Source organism: Mus caroli, unplaced genomic scaffold (genome assembly GCF_978045245.1).
Source record: "Mus caroli unplaced genomic scaffold, Mus_caroli_1 scaffold_15, whole genome shotgun sequence".
Lineage (NCBI taxonomy): Eukaryota > Metazoa > Chordata > Mammalia > Rodentia > Muridae > Mus > Mus caroli.
The window spans coordinates 1,576,190-1,587,160 of NW_028227270.1; the positions used below are offsets into that span (position 1 = coordinate 1,576,190).

The 10,971-nt window shown below is 41.7% G+C and overlaps 1 pseudogene; it reads left to right on the forward strand.

Annotated features, from left to right (window-relative positions):
- Positions 1–1,087: 1,087 nt before the first annotated feature.
- LOC147000841 (igE-binding protein pseudogene) lies at positions 1,088–6,264 on the forward strand (annotated as a pseudogene).
- Positions 6,265–10,971: the final 4,707 nt, after the last annotated feature.

Consider the following 10,971-nt stretch of genomic DNA (forward strand, 5'->3'; position numbering starts at 1 on the left):
CCCAGAGAAGGTCCCATCCACAGGGGGCCTTTCCCACTTGATCACTGATTGAGAAAATGCCTTACAGTTGGAGCTCATAGAGGCATTTCCTTAACTGAAGTGCCTTTCTTTGTGATAACTCCAGCTATGTCATGTTGACACAAAACTAGCCAGTACAGATGTCAAGGGCAAAAAGCCATGGCACAAAAATCTTCTCATGGCAGTACTAGACGAGGCCAGGAGTCACTGGTGCAGAATCCAAAGACAGCTTCTTCACATATGTAGGAAGCCGTGATATTACGTGCCGTCACTAGATGGCGCTAAGCTCCATTGTGCGCATTTGCCAGAGCAAATGCCCGCCAAGTCACTAGTCCGTCCCTCGGGACATTTGAGACTGTGGGTGGAACCGCCAGTAGTATTAACACGTCACACCTGTGGGTATATATAGCAACACGTTTCTATCCTTCTTTGTTCTACCTCACGATTATGAATAAAGTGTAACCACGAAAGGTCTTGACTTGTGTTCTGTGTGCATTCCTGTGGGACGGGAATAGCTCAGGACATATTGGTGCCGAAATCCCGGGAAAAAGATGCCTGACCAACACGCAGAGGCCAGAGGAGAACCCCTCCCACAACATTGGAGGAAGACCTGATCTGATGGTGGTGGAAGGTAAGCTCCAAAAGACATACTGGCTTTGATCTCTCTAATCCCTCCCTGTAACTGAAAGCTTTTGTTCTCGAGTTGGTGGAGTTAACCCTATACCTCCCGGTTCTTTCCTACATTCACCAGAGGTGGTTCTGAATTTTGACTGCTGCTAAGCACGCTCAGATGGACGTTCATAAGCCACGGTGCTTGTCCTGTACTTAAGCTCTCCTGTATATAAAGAGCAGTATGGGAACTTCACATTCTGTGATTATAGCTTTGCAGTCTGTCTTAAAACAACGTGACATAAAAGTATCTACAAAAACACTACAAACATTCATTAAGGAAATTGAACGTATCTCACCTTGGTACGCGTGTTCAGGATCATTAACACCTACCTCTTGGGAGAAATTAAGGGAAGACTTAATTAAGGAACAACAGAATGGGAAATTAAAGATAGGGACCATGGCATTTTGGAAACTAGTGAAAACATGCCTGGAAGATGAGAAGTGTCTTTCAATTGTTAGTACAGGACAAGGGATTTTAGAAGAATTACAAGACAGTATGCCAGAATTGGAGCGGGACCATAGGTTAAGAGCTCAAAAAAAGGAAACGTGCACGTGAAAAGCTAAGCCCTTCCACAGACCTTGGATCTGAGGAAGTGAAAGGTTTGGGAATAAATTCCCAGGGAGAGAAAAAAGATAAGGAGAAAGTTCAGGAAAAGAAAAGCCTTTATCCAGTAAAGGAACTGGAGGCTTTGAAGCTTGATAGATTAAAAACAGAAGAGCTTAGCTCCTCTGAGGAAGAAGAGTTAGAATATGAGACAGCTCACTATAAAAAAGAAAGATATCATCCAAAAAAAAGGCAAGTAAAAAAAGCAGAGAAAAAATTAAAAGTTACTGGGGACACAGAGCAGGCCACCTCTAGGCCTTCTGGTCTCAATACTCCTCCACCTTATGTGGAGAATTTTTCTGATTCTTTCCTCTCCAGGGAGGAAAAGAAAAAACTTTATCAGGCATTCCCTGTCTATGAAGTTGCTGATGGAGGGCGAGTACATGCACCTGTGGAGTATATCCAGATAAAAGAACTTGCTGAGTCTGTACGTAATTACGGAGTTAGTGCCAATTTTACCATATCTCAAGTTGAAAGGCTTATGACCTTGGCCATGACTCCAGGAGACTGGCAGACAACAGTGAAGGCTGCACTCCCTAATATGGGGCAGTACATGGAATGGAAGGCGCTGTGGTATGATGCTTTTCAGGCACAGGCAAAAGTTAATGCCACTGCTGAAGGCGGTCAGAGAAATTGGACATTTGAATTGTTAACAGGACAAGGGCAGTACGTTAATAATCAGATGAATTATGATTGGGGAGCATACAATCAAATCTCCGCTGCTGCCATTAAGGCGTGGAAAGCACTTTCCAGAAAGGGAGAGGCTGGAGGATACTTGACAAAAATCATACAAAATCCTCAGGAGTCATTCTCAAATTTTGTAGCTAGAATGACAGAGGCAGCAGGCAGAATCTTTGGAGACCCTGAACAGGCAATGCCTTTAGTGGAACAGTTGATTTATGAGCAAGCCACACAGGAATGCAGAGCAGCGATTACACCCAGAAAGAGTAAAGACTGCAGGACTGGTTAAGGGTATGTCCTGAGCTTGGAGGCCCCTTAACTAATGCAGGGTTAGCTGCTGCCGTCCTGCAGAGTCAAAGGCGTTCAGATACAAGTAATCACAAGGTCTTCTATAACTGTGGCAAACCAGGACATATAAGAAGGGACTGCCAGGCCCCCATAAAAAAGAAAGTGCTAGGACCGTGTACTAGGTGTGGGAAAGGATATCATCAAGCCAGTGAGTGTCGCTCAATTGAGACATCAAAGGCAGACTTATTCAGTCTGGACCTCCTCAGGCAGAAAGAAGTGAAGACAATTCAAAAAACGAGTTTCTGGGCCCCAGGTCTCAGGGCCCCCAAAAATATGGGATCCCAGCTCACAACAGACAGACTACAGTCCACAGAGCTGCAAAAGTCTCAGCAGGAGTGGATCTCTGTTCCACAATTCTATTCATGCTGACACCCCCAATGGTCAGGATAGCATGGGAATCTGACACTCTGGTGAATGGAATACTTTTTAAATTCATTTTACATCCCAACTGCTATCCCCTTTCCTGAGCCCCCTCACACAGTCCTCCCCATTATCTCCTCCACTTCTCCATTGATAAGATGGTGGCCCCCTGACCCTGGCACATCAACTCAATGCAGTTTGGGAAGCATAGTCCACAGACATGCAACAGGATTAGAGATATCTCTGTTCCAGTAGTTGGGAAGTGCACATGCCAAGCTGCACATCTGTTACATATGTGCAGGCAGCCTAAGTCTAGTCTGTGAGTGCTTTTTGGTTGGTGGTTACATCTCTGACAGTCCCCAAGGGTCCAGGTTAGTTGACACTGCTGGTCTTTTAGGATGATATTTAGATTGTAAACATTTGGTTTTCTTCTAAAAGTATTTTTAATCCATCTTCCCACAAAATATTTTTACACATAGACACACACACATACAGAGAGAGAGAGAGAGAGAGAGAGAGAGAGAGAGAGAGAGAGAGAGAGAGAGAGAGAGAGATTAGAGCTTCTTTCTGTCTTCCCTCCTACCTATCTTCCTTCCTTCCTCCCTTCTTTCCTTCCTTCCTTCCTTCTTTGCTTTACTTTCTTTTAATTAGGATCTCTTGATGTGTCCCATGGTGTCTATCCTTAAACTCACATGTAGATCAGGCTGGCTTCTAAACTCAAGAGTACTGAGGTCAAAGTCATGTACCACAACACCACTAAGAATGATTTACGTTTTTATTCTAATGTCTGCTTTCTTTTGTTCTTTTAGAGAAATTATTGAAAGCATATATATGAAAGAAGCAGAGAGTAGCATTGTGTTTCTTGCATACAGCCATCGCGAAGAAGGCCCCAAGTTAGTCTTTCAAATGACTCTAAAATTACAAACTGAACATTTCTAGAATCTGAATGTTACCATTTCTATGGATGAATCAGAAGTTTTATATATATATATATATATATATATATATATATATACATATGTATATAACACACATATATACACATATGTGTATATATCTATATATGTATCTATACATATGTATATGTATCTATATATTAAAACAGCTATTTTCAAAAAATGAATTACAAATGAAATTAAAATTTAAAATATGAAAAAGAAAAAAATGAAAAACAAAGAAAAACAGCAATTCTATATCCTGTATTTTATAGCCTTGATTTTTAAATCTCATAAATGTCAACTATGTTTTGTAAAAGTTCCAGGGGATCAGAAACTCTCTTTAGGGATCTGCAGGAATCAGGCACACATTTGGTACACAGATACATCTGCATGCAATATACCAGTATGCATTAAATAAACAAATAAAACAAATCAAAATATGCTTGTAGGGGCTAGAGGTAGAAAGTCAGTAATTAAGAGTAAAAAATAATGTGCAGAGGACCCAGGTTTAGTTCCTATCATGCATGTGGACACTCACCACATTTTAGTGTATCTAAAGCACTGGAGAGCTCTGTGGGCACCATGCACACACATTATGAACCCATATAAATGCAGGAAATACTCATACATATAAGATAAAAACAAAAGTATCTCTTTAAAATATAGAATATACTTAAATTTAAAATAAAGTATAGTACAGATTTAAGATAGTATTTCCTCTAATAAAATGACTTTATTATATAGGTATATTTTGTAACGACGATGATTTTGAGGATAAAACATTTTAAAAGGAAATAACATTTAAAACATCATGTAATGATCTGTTATAAAAGAAGACAGTCCAGGAGAATTCAAGGCCAGCTTGGTCTACAAAGTGAGTTCCAGGACAGCCAAGGCTATATGGAGAAACCCTGTCTCAAAAAACAAAAAACAAAACGAAGAAGAAGAAGAAGAAGAAGAAGAAGAAGAAGAAGAAGAAGAAGAAGAAGAAGAAGAAGAAGAAGAAGAAGAAGAAGGAGAAGGAGAAGGAGAAGGAGAAGGAGAAGGAGAAGGAGAAGGAGAAGGAGAAGGAGAAGGAGAAGGAGAAGGAGAAGGAGAAGGAGAAGGAGAAGGAGAAGGAGAAGGAGAAGGAGAAGGAGAAGGAGAAGGAGAAGGAGAAGGAGAAGGAGAAGGAGAAGGAGAAGGAGAAGGAGAAGGAGAGGAAGAGGAAGAGGAAGAAGAAGAGGTGGAGGAGGAGGAGAAGGAGGAGAAGGAGGAGGAAGAGGAAAAAGACTTTTTTCTTTTCTTCTTTTCTTTTCTTTTCTTTTCTTTCTTTTTTTTTTTTTTTTTTTTTTGAGACAGGGTTTTTCTGTGTAACCCTGGCTGTCTTGGAACTCACTCTGTAGACCAGGCTGGCCCTGAACTCAGAAATCCACCTGCCTCTGCCTCCTGAGTGCTGGGATTAAAGATGTGTGCCACCAACACCCCAGCAGAAGAAGACTGTCTTATAAAGAATCATAACTTTCCATAAAGTATATGACATTCTCCTACATTTCTTCTCTTGAGAGATGGTTTACTTCTTTATGTTGTGCTTACAATATGTCTAGGTTTTCTGAAAATTGTTTTATGGGTATCCAAATAATGTTTATAAGTTTTCTCAAAGTCAAAACTACATAGGAACTTTTGAATTGTCTAATTTAATTTATTCTCTTAATATTTTTTTTCAGTTTAATAATTTATTCAGCAATCATTCTAAGTCACTTGTCTCCCACATGAACTGTGCAGGAAAAGATGTCTGTTAAAGTAAGTCAAAGCTGGATAGTTACCTGTAGCATTGGGATGTCCCAAGATCTAAAGTGTTCCAGAACATGATAACTTAGGGAGAAAGGTGCTCTGAACTCACTCAGGAAAAGAAAGGTATGGGAGGGTCAGCAAGTGAGAGTGCAGGCCATCTGTGCAATAACAGATCCTAAGGGACATTAGTGATCTCATATGGAGAATTTGAATTCTCATGCAAACGTCCTCCATTCAAGCAGAGATCAAAGAAGCTTTGAGGAAAGAAGGAGGCTGAGAGCAGAGCTGCAGCAGGCCATGCAGAAAGGGCATCTTGAAGAGAACTCCTGGCTCTAGAGGAAGTAAGGTGAGCTCAATGGACAGCCAATGAGGCTCATGTGAAATCCTCTCACATATGCATCCCTGGGCTGGAAAATCAATGGTCTGCTTCCTGCCACATAACACAAGAAAGAACTTTGAGCAACATGACTATCATGCTTCTGTGTCATGGTGCCATGCTTTCTGTCTGTGATGCTGGAGTCTATCCCCTGAGATTCAAACTGGCTGAGAGGTTTGAAAACCTGGGCCCACTTTTGTATTTCTTAAGTGCTCATGCAGTGAGAACACCTGGCTGTTCTTCCTCCTGCTGTGCCTACCCTGATGTGATGGACTGCATTCCACTGAATCCTCTCACCCAAAATAAACCTTTTGTGCCTTGTGGGTAGGAGGAACAAATAAACAACATATTTAGAACTTAAAATCAAAATGACCAAATGTGCTTGACATTGACTCTGTTTTTCCTAGGTATGGAACCAGAGATTAACTGAGAACTTGCTGGTGTTTCAGTCTTCAGAGAGCTGCAGGAAAAACATGGACCCTCAGATGTGGTAGTACATCTGCTGCACCTCCCAATGCATGCAACCTGGCTTTAATTGATAGATTATCAGCATGGAAGATTTGTCATTCGTTATGAATATATTGTTTCATTCATTCATTCATACTTTTTTTCATTCATTTTTTCTGTGGTGGTTTAAAGGAAGGAGGTCCTCACAAGTTCATATTTGAATATTTGATTCCTTGTTGGTTGAACTCTTTTGGAAAGATAAGGAGATGTGATCTCTTTTAGAAGAAAGTGACTCCATGTGTTTTCTCCCCCCCCCCACCTCCAGTGCTGCTGCCATCTGGTGGTGAATCAAGGTGTGAGCAATCTCAGCATCTCCTCTCTGTGTTCAAGGACTCTAACACTATTAATAATCCAAACTAACCACTTTTTTCATAAGTTGCTTTGATTTTGATTATGTTGTTTATTCTGAGCCATGGAAAAGAAATAGACATAGTCAGGAACGTTCTGTTTCAGATGATATGGAGTTTCATGTCATGCAACTATGTGTTCCCTTTCTGGCTACTTCCCCTCCTAACTCAATCATCCTTGAGTTCATTATCCAACTTTCCTCCACACACTTCACTCAGCTACTCACATGTGACAAGAGAAAAACATGATGTCATGTATCTTGAAAGCATAGAGCCTACAAATGAAAGATATTGGATATCTATTATTTTGAGGCTTGGTCATCCCCTTCGTGTGCCTGTCTCCAGGCACAAGCATCATTCTGCATAGGATACTTTACGCTTCTTATTAAGGATAATAATTCGTGAACATTGATCTCCACATCCTCCTCATTCAGTCTTTCACCAGTGCAAAGGAAACTTTCATCGGCTATATCACTTAGCGTTTAGAAACAGGGCTGCAAGTAATGTCACTGTTTAAGTATCTTTGGGGTGTGTTGATTCTCTGGGCTCCAAGAACATTCTTCACATAAATGCTACTCAGCAATCCATGGAGGCTTAACAACCTTGAGAGGTAAACTGGAACTCCAACCAACAATAACACCAAACCAAAACAGGTAAATGCTTTAGTAAACAGAGGCATCATTTGACTTATTACATTAACAACTGAAAATGTGCATAGAGACCTGCTACAGCCTAAAGCCAGGCATATGGTTCAAACTGTAAAGGCACATGGAAAGGGGCTACAGTGTTATGAGGAGAGTCCCAGAGAGGATCCTGTAGTGGTACAGTAGGAGAAGCCAGAGGCCTCACACCAGACCAATGACTCATTGCAATGAACATTTTCAGATAAAGCTGTTTGGGCAAATGAGTGTATTGTGTGACACACCATGACATACCTCAGCTGTCACAGAGAGATGTTTTTACTCATTTATTCGTTTTTATTTTTTGTTTTTTGGGGGGTCTCAATGGCAGGGGAGAGATATGGAGGGATTGGAACATGAGTGGTATTTGGGTGCAAATATGCAATTCACAAGGAATCAATAGAAAGTTTAAGAACATTAAGGAGGTTATACTTACTCATATCTGTATAAATAAAATATGCATGGAATAGCACTTAGAGAACAAATTGTCTACATGTTTAAAGGAGAGCTGAGATGCATGCATGGGAGGGTTTGGGAGAGAAAGGAGTAGAAACATGTTACTAACCTGTCATCTCAATATTGTACAAAACTATATAAACGTTATCAGATATTGGCTACACTACGCAAACATTGAAACCATACAGCATTAAAAAAACAAAACAAAACAAATAATAAACAACAATATACAGACAAATACAAACCTAACACAGAGCCTCTCAAGTGATAGTTGAAAAGATCTAGTTCACATAAAAACTGCCAATATATTTTGAAATATCTATGTGAAAGAAAAGCTTTCCACAGAGAAGGAAATTTTCTTATACAAGAAATGAACACAGCTGTGACTGAGATTTGGTGCAGACACCAATTTAGTGGTCTGGGGGCATGGGTAGGATGCCTTAGGTGACTTGCCAGACTTAAAACATGCCTTTTACTGAGGCACCCTGTTATCCACAAACCTTAGTATTTGCGTGAATTTCCACCATTTCAAAATGATGGCGAGCAGAGAGATCAAGAAAACAAAATGAAATTGGTTCTGGATCACATCTCCTGCATACTGGATCCAAGGCACCCCAGGGGTCCCATCCAGGGTATTCTCCATCCTTTCTGGACCATATGTTTACAATGGATCCGACTACAGCCTCCCTGGAAAAGTCTGGTTCTATCTGAAAACGAAAGCACCTGGAAACAAAATCAACTATGCTGTTATCAATCAAGGTCAGATTCAGCCTCTGCCTGCTGATAGCACAGGGGAACTTGACTTGGCTGACACTAGTCCCAGCCACTAGTGAGCCAGGATCACACAACTTAAAGCTCAGGTACAGCATATTGGTTATATGGGAGAGGTGCATTCCTGGGGACATAGTGCCCACTGCTGCAGAAGTTGCTGGCCTGGATCTTGCATACAGAGCTGCAGGTCTCTGAAAATGAATGATTCTAGTTTAGGACTTCCATTGTCTCCTGCTCCCCTATTGATATGGAAAAGTCATGGGGTGCAGTAACCATTGACTTATCCAGGACCACAAGGCTGGAGTAAAATCAGGCTGGCCAGTGAGAGTGGTAAGTCATCAGGCCTGTCTTAGGCTGTTTGTGACTGGATCAAGAGCATGCCAGGGAAATAAGGAGGAGGCCTCCTTATAAAGTATGAGTAGAGAGATGTCAGCCAATAGGGTATGGAGGTCGCCATCCCTGAATCCCCAAAACCTAAAGCCAGACCTGCTTTCCCATTGCAAGTTGTATTATGGTTGCCTTGCCCCCTTCCTGGCCTTTTCCTGAATCCTAGAAACCAGCGATCTTGGCTGAAACCAGTGTCTCAGAAAACATGTCCCACAACCCAAAACATTCCCCATGAAATCATTTATCAAAAGATTTAAGAAATGACAGGGAGCATGGAATACAAATCTTTTTGTTTCTTTATTGTCAAGCAGGGGGGCTGCACTGTAGATAGCAGGGAATAGAGAGGTTTAGGCCCGGAACCTCTTTGACACAGATCTCTCTCTCTCTCTCTCTCTCTCTCTCTCTCTCTCTCTCTCTCTCTCTCTCTCTCTCTCTCTCTCTCTCTCAAATGCCAGAAAGGTGCCAGCTGCTCTCTAAGGCACTGTGGAACAAAATCTGGTAAGCGGTTTGAAATCACCATCGGATTTCTTCCGTAGTCCGCAGGGTGTCCCGGAACACATAATTACTTAACTACATGAACACACAGCTTTACTGATGGCCGATGGCTCGAAATCTGCTTATCAGAATAAATGGGACCAATGATTTTTCTGCGTTTAGAAAAACCGGGAGAGGGAGAGGCCTAGTAAACAAACCGACACCCTGACAATTGCATCACATTCCCTGCTTACTCGCTAAGGGAACAGTGGGTTTTGCCCAGAATCCCATTGGAACCTGCCTGGCAGAATTCGATCCAGGTCTCAACACCGAAGTACAATCACTTACAAAATCACGGGGAAAAAATCGCATGCTGTGTTTCTAATCACTGTCGGATTTCGTTAGTAGTCTGCTGAGTGCTGAAAGCAATTTGTCTATTTGGCTGAAAACCTAAATTTACCGACTGCCAATGGCTTGAAATTTCGGCTTTTCTGCCTTTAGAAACACCAGGGCTCGCCTTGCATCGCCTTGCATCCTTACTGTGGGAATAGTGGGCTTGCCCAGAATCCCACCAAAGCCTGCCTGGTAGAATCTCATTCTGGTCACAACACAAAAGTACAATCTCGTGCCAAATCAGGAGGAATAAAAACATCACTTATGGTGTTTCTATACACCATTGGATTTCATCTGCTGAGCGCTGAACAGAACTTGGCTCTTTGGACACTTAACCGGCTGAAAATGCAACTTTGCTGATGACTGACTGCAAAAATAATCGGATCATTGGTTTTTCAGCGTTTAGAAACACTGGGATGTCAAGAAGCAGAGTAAACAAAGGGAAACTCCAGAGATCGCATCACAGCATCACACCACCTGCTTACTCCTAATAGGAACAGTGGCTTTCCACAGAATCCCACCTGAGCCTGCTGGCAGAGTCTGATCCCTGTTGCAACTCAAACAAACAATCACATACAAAAACCCCAGGGAAAAAAACTCACGAAACAAAATTGTGTATCTAGGTTTGATGTCGCCATCGAATTTCAGCTCCACACTATTGAGAGCCAAGAAGAATTTATCTGGTCGGATAACTTAGGCTGCTTGCTCACAGCAGATACCCTGGAGGCCACCTCAGAAAACATGGCTATCAATAGGACAGCAGACCAGGACAGCGCCTGGGACAAAGCCCTTTATCTTGAAAACCTGAAGCCAGACTGGCCTTCCCATTGCAGACCGAATTGCCATTGCCCCCTTCCAGGCCTTTCCATGAATCCTAGAAACCAGCGATCCTGTCTGCAATCAGTGCCTTGGGAAACAGACACAACCCCAAACATTCCATTTGAGATTATTTATTAAAGAATTAAGAATTAAAGAATTAAGAATTAATTAATTAATTAAGAATTAAGATTATTTATTAAAGAATTAAGAAATGAAACGGACCATCGAATACAAATCACTGCTTCTTTAGTGTGGAAGCAGGGGACCTGCACTGAACCTCACTGGCTTCAGGGAATGAAGAGGGCACAGCTCCTCATTGACAGGGAAAACTCTCACTATAAAAGGCCAGAAAGGCGCCTGCTGCTCT